The sequence below is a fragment of the Myotis myotis genome, unplaced genomic scaffold (genome assembly GCF_014108235.1).
Source record: "Myotis myotis isolate mMyoMyo1 unplaced genomic scaffold, mMyoMyo1.p scaffold_m19_p_3, whole genome shotgun sequence".
Taxonomy (NCBI): domain Eukaryota; kingdom Metazoa; phylum Chordata; class Mammalia; order Chiroptera; family Vespertilionidae; genus Myotis; species Myotis myotis.
Genome location: NW_023416335.1, coordinates 61,361,031 through 61,369,255, shown reverse-complemented (window position 1 = coordinate 61,369,255; position 8,225 = coordinate 61,361,031). Strand labels below are relative to the sequence as shown.

The window sequence follows — 8,225 nt, the reverse complement described above, 5'->3', positions numbered from 1 at the left end:
GTCAGGAACTCTGTATTGTGTTGGTTGTATTCTTGTAATAATTTTTAAGGGCAAAGGATAAAATTACTGCAAGTAGTAAAATAAATGGATTATAATCCTGTCCACAAATGAATTGACCATGGCCTTATCTGCTAGCAGCAGAAAATCAACTAGATGAATTGAATATAAATCTAAAAACTTCCCATTAGTCAAATTTTCCTAGAAACTAGGAAATCTATATTCTCCAAATTAGTAGGGGTGGCGGGGGGGGGGGGGGACCGTTAGTGAATGAAACTCCCTGATTGTTGCCTGACTTTGTACAACTTTATATATTACACATTTTGTTTAGCTACACAAACAACCAAAACTGTGGGAATTTAATGAAATGTTGCCATCAATTTACGTAATATAAATTATACTTCATTCATCATATTGTAAACTATATTTGATTCTTCCTTTCCATAGTTCACTATTATGTGTATATGAATACAGGATTGGTATAATGATAGAATATTTGAAAATAAGAAATTAAGTATCTTACAAAACATTTTTAAATGGGATTCTATTAATAGTAATGGTAAAAACCTGGCATCAAACAAGTTGCATATAATTCAATACAAGAAAAATTTTAAAACATTAAAGGACTGAAATTAGATTGTAATGGACTCTTTGGATTAAATCAATGCAATTAAGAATATGATGAAGTATCCAGTTATCTGTTTTCTGAGCCTTTGAAAAGTGGGAATATTAATGGAACTATACAAGAAATTAATGCTGACTAGATTAATTGCCATAGCAATTGTCATATTATAAATATGGTATTTGTGACAATTATGCATCAGTATAATGCATGGGTTGTCACATTACTTGAACAAATCTTTAGGTAGATCATCAAGCATTTCTTTCTTTCCAGCATTATTACAAATTTAGAACATTTCAGAGGAGAAATGTGAATTTCTGTAGTGACATAGCATATGTGTTTAAAAGTTTATCAGCACCTCGACTAAGAAAATGGGAGAACTTAAGCAGTAAAAATGCAACCTGAGGAAACCTCAACAGGAATGTAAACTAAATGGGTGGGGAGGTCTGTAGGTGTCAATCATGAACAAAATGCAACTGTCAAGCTTGCCTTGCTAACAAACTGTCACATCAACAATATGGAGTTAATGACTACAAATTAACTGTATACCAGATGCTTGACACTTTGTTATGACACTTAGCAAGCTAGTTGACATTTGGGGATCAAAGCTTCTTTAATTACACTTTGTATAACATGTGCAACCTTTATGCTAATGTCCAAATATTCCTTGGAGCAAGACTGTCCAAGTAAAAACAACCGCAGGCTGTTTTCTAGGTGTGGGTTTGAAAGTATTCACATGGCTTTTTTTTTTTTAAAAAAAGTGGGACTTCACTGAGCGAGAGTCAGGCTTCAATGCACAATGTTATTCAGTATTACCATTGCCTAAATTAACACTGTTTCTTAACTTGGTGAACTGGTGAAGCACTTTTCTCACATATAGACACAGCCTGCGAAATAACACATTTTCACACAAGGTGGTAATAGCATGTATAGCCATTTATAAAAGGAAAGACAACTAGGCATATCAGATTTTTAAATAACTGGAAAAGGTATTAAAGAGTGTGAGTGATGAAAAAAAAACTGCCTTCAGAACACTGATTTGAATGATATTTCAAGTCCTTTTTAGGGAAATGGTTTGATATTTTCCCAAGTGAATAAAACTCAATAAATGATATAAGCACAATTTCACACCACAGGTGTAATACCAAATGCTACACTTGCGTAATCATGAATTATAGGCTATGTCAATATAAGAAAAGGTTAACATTTTTTATCAGGTTTCAAAATAAGCTCAGACCAACCAAAAATAATGTCATAAAATTAACAAATTTTAGGAAATAGCTAATAAATCAAGAAGATAAATATGTCAGTAAAATATCTACATGTCTAAATCAATAAGTTAATGATGTAACAACATGAATACTATCAGGGCTTCCTTTGGAAAAGACACTATCTTTGTATAGAGATTGAAATAGTTAAGTAATCCTATATAATAAAAGTGTAATATGCTAATTTGACCGGATGTCCTTATGGACGACCTTCCAGGTTAAGCCAGGGTTGGAGGGCCAAGGAAAAGGCAGCCTCCACAGAGGACGGGGTCCGAGGCAGAGGCCCCCCGGCCACCATGGCGGGCAGGGCCTGAGGGCGGCAGGGGCCGAGCCGCTTGAACAAATTTCGTGCTTCAGGCCTCTGGTATTCTTACAAGATTCAGTGGCATTTGACCCTCCATCTCACTTTTCCCTGAATTGTACTTCTGGGGAAGAAAATGAGTAATATGTGAAGAAAGCAAAAGTAGGGAGAGGGAAATATATAATTCTAAAATTGGAAAGAACATCAAGAGTCAACCAGTCCAACCATTTCACTTTGTAGATAGGACAAACCATGGCCCAGATTTGTGAAACTGTCCAAGTGATGAAGATATAGACAGGCACTGTACTAGATCCCAGTGCTGTAAATTATGTAAGGGTGCTGTTTCCAGTACAACACTCTGGCTCTCTTTGCCACTGTTACAGCTCTAACACACTAAAATGTCTAAAAAGCAATGTAATAATGTAATTCTGTCACTTGGTAAGCCAGTTATTGAATACTTATTGAGCACTTATAAAGTGGCAAGCACTGTCCTAGCTGGTATGGCTCAGTGGATAGAACATCAACCTGTAGACTGAAGGTCCTGAGTTCCATTCCGGTCAAGGGCACATGCCCAGGTTGCAAGCTCAATCTCTTCCTCTTTCTTTAGTATCAATAAAAATAAAATAAAATGGCAAACACCCCTCTAGGGGCTAGTGATACCAATGACACAACAGGAAGCTAGGCTTACACTAGACAATACAGCAGCCACTAGTGACATGAATTGCCACTGAGCACTTAGAAATGTGGTTAATCTGTACTGACCTATGCTATAAGTGTACTAAAAAAGAATGTAAAATATTTCATTAATAACTTTTTATAACTATATATTGAAATAATATTTTGATATTGATAAGATGAGATATATTATTGAAATTAATTACACTTGTTTCTTTTGACTTTTTTATATGACTACTAGAGGCCTGGTGCACGAAATCCGTGCACGGGTGCGGTCCCTAGGCCTGGCCGGCAATTGAAGCGTGAGCATCTGGCATGGAAGGGCAGGTCCCAGTTGACCTCTGGGCCCCGGGAAGCACCTTAGCTCCCCCCCCCCCCGGACCCCCACGAACTCCCCTCCACCTGAGTCACAGCTCCCAAGTCCCCACACGGAAATGCGGTGAACACAGCCGGATGCTGCAGGCTGGGATGCAATATGGGCCTCTGGGCTGCCCAGCGGCGGCGCCCAAAAGCCAGGTGGGCAGAGTGCCCTCTCCTGGCCAGCCTTGCAGACCAGCTCCTGGACGAACCTATGGGGAGTCCGACTGGCGGCTGTGGTACTGGTGGCTGCGGACCAGCTCACTTGGAAGCCTATTGGGGCCAGTAGCACTTCCACTGCCACCCACTGCCAGTGCCTCGTCGCTGATGCCCGCCATGTTCCGTGCCACCCCCTCGTGGTCAGAGTACAACATAGCGAACAGTCGAACTCCTGATCGAAATCCCGGTAGAGGGGATAATTTGGATATTAGGCTTTCATTGTATAGGATAAGAAATTTTAAGTTACATTTGTGGTTCACATTATATTTCTATTGGACAGCACTGAACTATCCAAGAGAGTCGTCCCCTCAAAGAACTGGAAAGTTTTGAGACAAGAAACAAGTGAATTGCCGAAACCGGTTTGGCTCAGTGGATAGAGCGTCGGCTTGCAGACTGAAAGGTCCCAGGTTTGATTCCGGTCAAGGGCATGTACCTGGGTTGCGGGCACATCCCCAGTAGGAGATGTGCAGGAGGCAGCTGATAGATGTTTCTCTCTCATCGATGTTTCTAAAAAAAAAAAAAAAAAAAAAAAGAGACAAGTGAATGAAATAAACATAGGCTATAATGAAGCTACAATCAGACGGCCTGACAGAGAGTAATTGGGTGTGGTGTGATGGCCACTCTGAGGAGTGGAGGATATTCAAATAAAGACTGAAATAGTGAAAGACACTGACTGGTTTGAGCTTGATGAAGTCAAAGTCAAAAGGTCACTACGGAGGAATCTAGGCTGTAAGTGAGGTTGGAGGAGGAGATCAGGAACAAGTCTATTTGAATGCAATGTCTGCCAGTCCCATTCAGAAGCTGGCACTTCGGTTGTAGTGGAAAGTTGCTGTGGGGTTTTGACTGTCACCATGTGCAGGGCTGCTGCCCTCCACAAGCTTCTGTCATTTCCTGTTTCTTCCAGGACCTCCACTTCCTGCTGGGCCATCCCATCTCTCCTCTCGCACAGCCACAGCTCATCCTCCAGATTAGGCATCCATATTAACTAATGCAATATTAACCATTACATTTCCAAATGTAATGTTCTTGCGTTCCCATTAGCAAAACAATCATTTATTGAAAGTGGATTCCCCGATGAGGTCTGGACAATAAGGAAACCACCTTTTAATGTAGCTGCCAAGCCACCTATACCCTAAGCTCTGAAAGCACATTTTCATTTTAGGTTCTTATTCTAGTTTCCTAAATACAACTTCTCCAATTTTAAAACTCCCAGGAAGGAAGGTATATCCATCCAGGTCTTGGAACAAAACCTGGTCCACTCAGATGCTATAACTAAGGAGACTAACAGGATTTTAGGGGTATTGTCAAAATCATCGGCAGAGTTAAAGTAAATAAATAAGGGAGAATGTGGCACCCAGAGACTGCCAGCTGTGGGAGACCTAAAAGGCCAGGAGGTGGGACAGTTCCTGCAACTAGAGAGTAGCTGAAGCTTTAGGAGAGGGTTGCCCTGCAAGAATTGTGGATTTTGGAGGAGATGAAGCCACCCATCAGTAAGGCAGCAGGAAGGAAACAAGGGAAATAAATACCCTGATCCCACTCTCTGCTCCTGATCTCCCATTGGCACACAGATCCAGAAGCCAGAGAACAAGGATGATCAGACAGTCCATAAAAATTAGGCTTCAGCCCTGGCCAGTGGGCTCAGTGGTTAGAGCATTGGCCTGTGCACAGAAGGGTAGTGGGCAGGATTCCCAGTAAAGGGCATGTACCTGGGTTCTAGGTTTGATCCCTGACCCCGGTCAGGGTGCATGTGGGAAGCAACCAATCAATGTGTCTCACATCCATGTTTCTCTCTCTCTCTCTTCTTCCCCCCCCCCTTCTTTCTACTCTCTCTAAAAATCAATTAAAAAATATCTTCAGGTGAGTATTAACAACAACACAATCATTTGGCTTCAAGGGCACAAAGCCAAGTGGCAAAGGATGCAGTGTGGCTCTGGAGGGGCACATGGAAGACATCCAGCACAGAACTTAGCAGGGATCCTCTCTCTGTCATTTTATAAGGTCCTGGACTAGGATTGGCAGCCACTCGGCAAAAGCCTTTTTCATGGTCACAGGTATCACTGGAACTTCTCTATTGGATAGAAGAAAGCATTAAGAACTGGTCCTTTCCTTATTCCCTTCTCTCTTTCCACCAGCAGAAATAATAAGAATGTGCAAACTCCATTCCCCACTAGTGACAGAGTAAGAGCAAATTGGGGAGTGTTTAAAGTGTTCTGTTTCATCATTCAAAAAATATACATCTATTTCTTACAAAGTGCCAGATACTGTTCTCAGCTCAGTATCCAGTAGTGAAAAACAAAGTCCCTGTTCAAAAGAATTTACATACTAATGATGAGAAAACAAATACAATAAATTCAGATATTGATTAGGATTGAAGCAACAACAGAGCATAATGTGATGAAGGATGTCTGGAATGCGAAAGTGTGGGCAACACTAGTAAGGATGGATCAGAAACAGCTCGGTTTCATTGAACTGACACCTAATGATGAGTATGAGTGAAGCTGACCACAGCAAGAGCGAGGGGGCAGGAGGACGAAGTACTAGGAAGACCAGAGGACCTGCAGCACTGTCACAGAGGTATGCTGGCCTGCCCAGGGATCTCAGGGAAGCCTCAGCCTGTGTCCCCATGCCCTTATCATAACACCCAGCCAAGGAGAGCATGCTTTCTTTCACACAAGAGTGCACAAGCTTCCTGAAACCAAGGGGATAAAGTTGCTCTGAGATGACTTTTTCTACTTCCCAAAGATGCCACAGAATTTAGCTGAAGCCTTGAGTAGACCATAGTAGGATGCTTGGATTCTATTTGAGGTTTTGAAGTTTTAACTTCAAGTTTTCAATAATATTCTCTTGATGGCTTTACTTTGGACAAATGCATTAGACCATGGGTAAAAAAACAAAAACAGAGCTCAGTGTATGTCAACTAAAATATTAATATATATTTTGGAAATGCAAATCATTTAAAATCAAAAGTAAAGTAACATGCAGTAATAAGTGCACATTCTAATGTAGAAAGAGCATTAGAAATGTTATTTTATAATGGATCATGTTCTCAGTATGAGTTCTATGAGAAAAATAATAGGATCATCAGTTATTCTCTAAAAGCTGTTCTACAGGAGTGTCAGGGCAACTATATATGAATGAAACAATCAAAAGAGAGAACAAAATGGGAAAGGGAAAGGTCCTTTGTGTTTCCTTTCTGATGATCTCATCACACCATCAATCAAGCCTCAAAGGAAAAAAAACCCAAGGTATAAACCTTGCCAATGTAATCCCAGAGTTCTAGACCATAACACAGGTGCAAAAGATCATGATAGCTGATGGCTGTACTTCAAAGTGGCCAAATATGTCTGTTCATGAAGACATATTTTGTCTATAATCATGCTTTTCGTGCACAGGCCATTTTTCAGTTTCTAATTGCTACCAATTTTTTGAATTATTAAAATGCATTGTGAAATGAGACATATCTTTTTTCCTGGACCTCTTTGTCATGGAATCTTTATATTAAGGAAAAGTATATGACAACAGTTATGAAATTCTTCATTTATTACCAAAAAATATAATCTTCCTCCTTCCTCTACTGCTGCTCTCCCCTTCCAACCATGATCCCAATATTAGGCATAGTTTCCGCTCCTATGGGGTTATGAAGCCCTTCTGTGTGACTCAGCTCCCTCATCTGTAAATTGAGGCAAGTTGAGTAAATGAGACTGAAATCCCTTCTGCGCTTGCTTATTCAGAGATTTTGAATATCAAATACCTTGTTGATTTTTAATTTTTTCTAAGTATGCTGCACCCTAATCTTTGCACCAAAGTCTTTAATTTCCACTTGACATGTTCCTGTAAGGTGGGAATGATTAGGAATCTTTTTCTGGATGTATGCAGTTAGATAACAGAGCATTACTCTATTTTTCAAAGTTACAATAATACACAATTTTTGTTTTTGTTCCTCTTTCCAACCATTGCCCTGTGGTTTAAAGCATTTAAGATTTTGATCTCTTTACCATAGTACTGATTAATAAATCACTTTTGCTAATTGTCAAACAAGTGGAATACCATTGACTTACTTGTCCCTTCTTAAAATATAAACCAGCAAAGTTACACACACACACACACACACACACACACACACACACACACATTGCAATGATATCCAATCCTAAATATGCTTAGGATTATTTAGATATTATTTATTAAAATATTCTATATCAAATCAACTAATTCTATAAATGGAAAAGAATTAGGACTTCCACTATATTTGTAGTGAACAGAGCTACCCACAAAATATCAAAATTGCATCTTGCAGAACGTTAAATGGATTACTATTGTTACAACTACATGTGAAACATGGAAAGTAAAACGTAGTATTCTTTATTTATTTTAAACCCTTACTAGTGGGTTTCTTAAATTAAGGAAAAGGGCACTTATGTGTACTTGACTCTGTTCTCTCATAAAGCCTGTGTATCTTATTATAGCTAGCATACTGTTTCCAAAAAGTTGCAATGAATGTGGAAAAGCATTTACAGAATAAAACTTTCCTTGATTAGAGTTCATGTTCCTAAGATAAGGATTTCTAAAGACAGCTCTATTTTAGTTATGTAAAGCATGTAAAAAAGTGGCATATGCTCAATCAAAACTGAATTTGAAATTAACCTGTCACTTTAGACACCACAATTTAAAAGGAAGGTTAGGATTAATTAAGGAAGGTTAGACTTTTTTCAAAGTCTCCATGCTGGAATTTATTGGCTAATACTCTACTAGGGCCTTATGTGATTTCAAAGGAAAGAATTAAAGA

At 39.3% G+C, this 8,225-nt stretch overlaps 1 protein-coding gene across 1 annotated transcript in view; it reads right to left on the bottom strand.

The window, feature by feature from the left end:
* The window catches only part of DACH1 (dachshund family transcription factor 1), a 445,250-nt gene that overhangs the window by 394,969 nt on the left and 42,056 nt on the right, over positions 1–8,225 (bottom strand). The gene's annotated exons all lie outside the window — the stretch shown is intronic.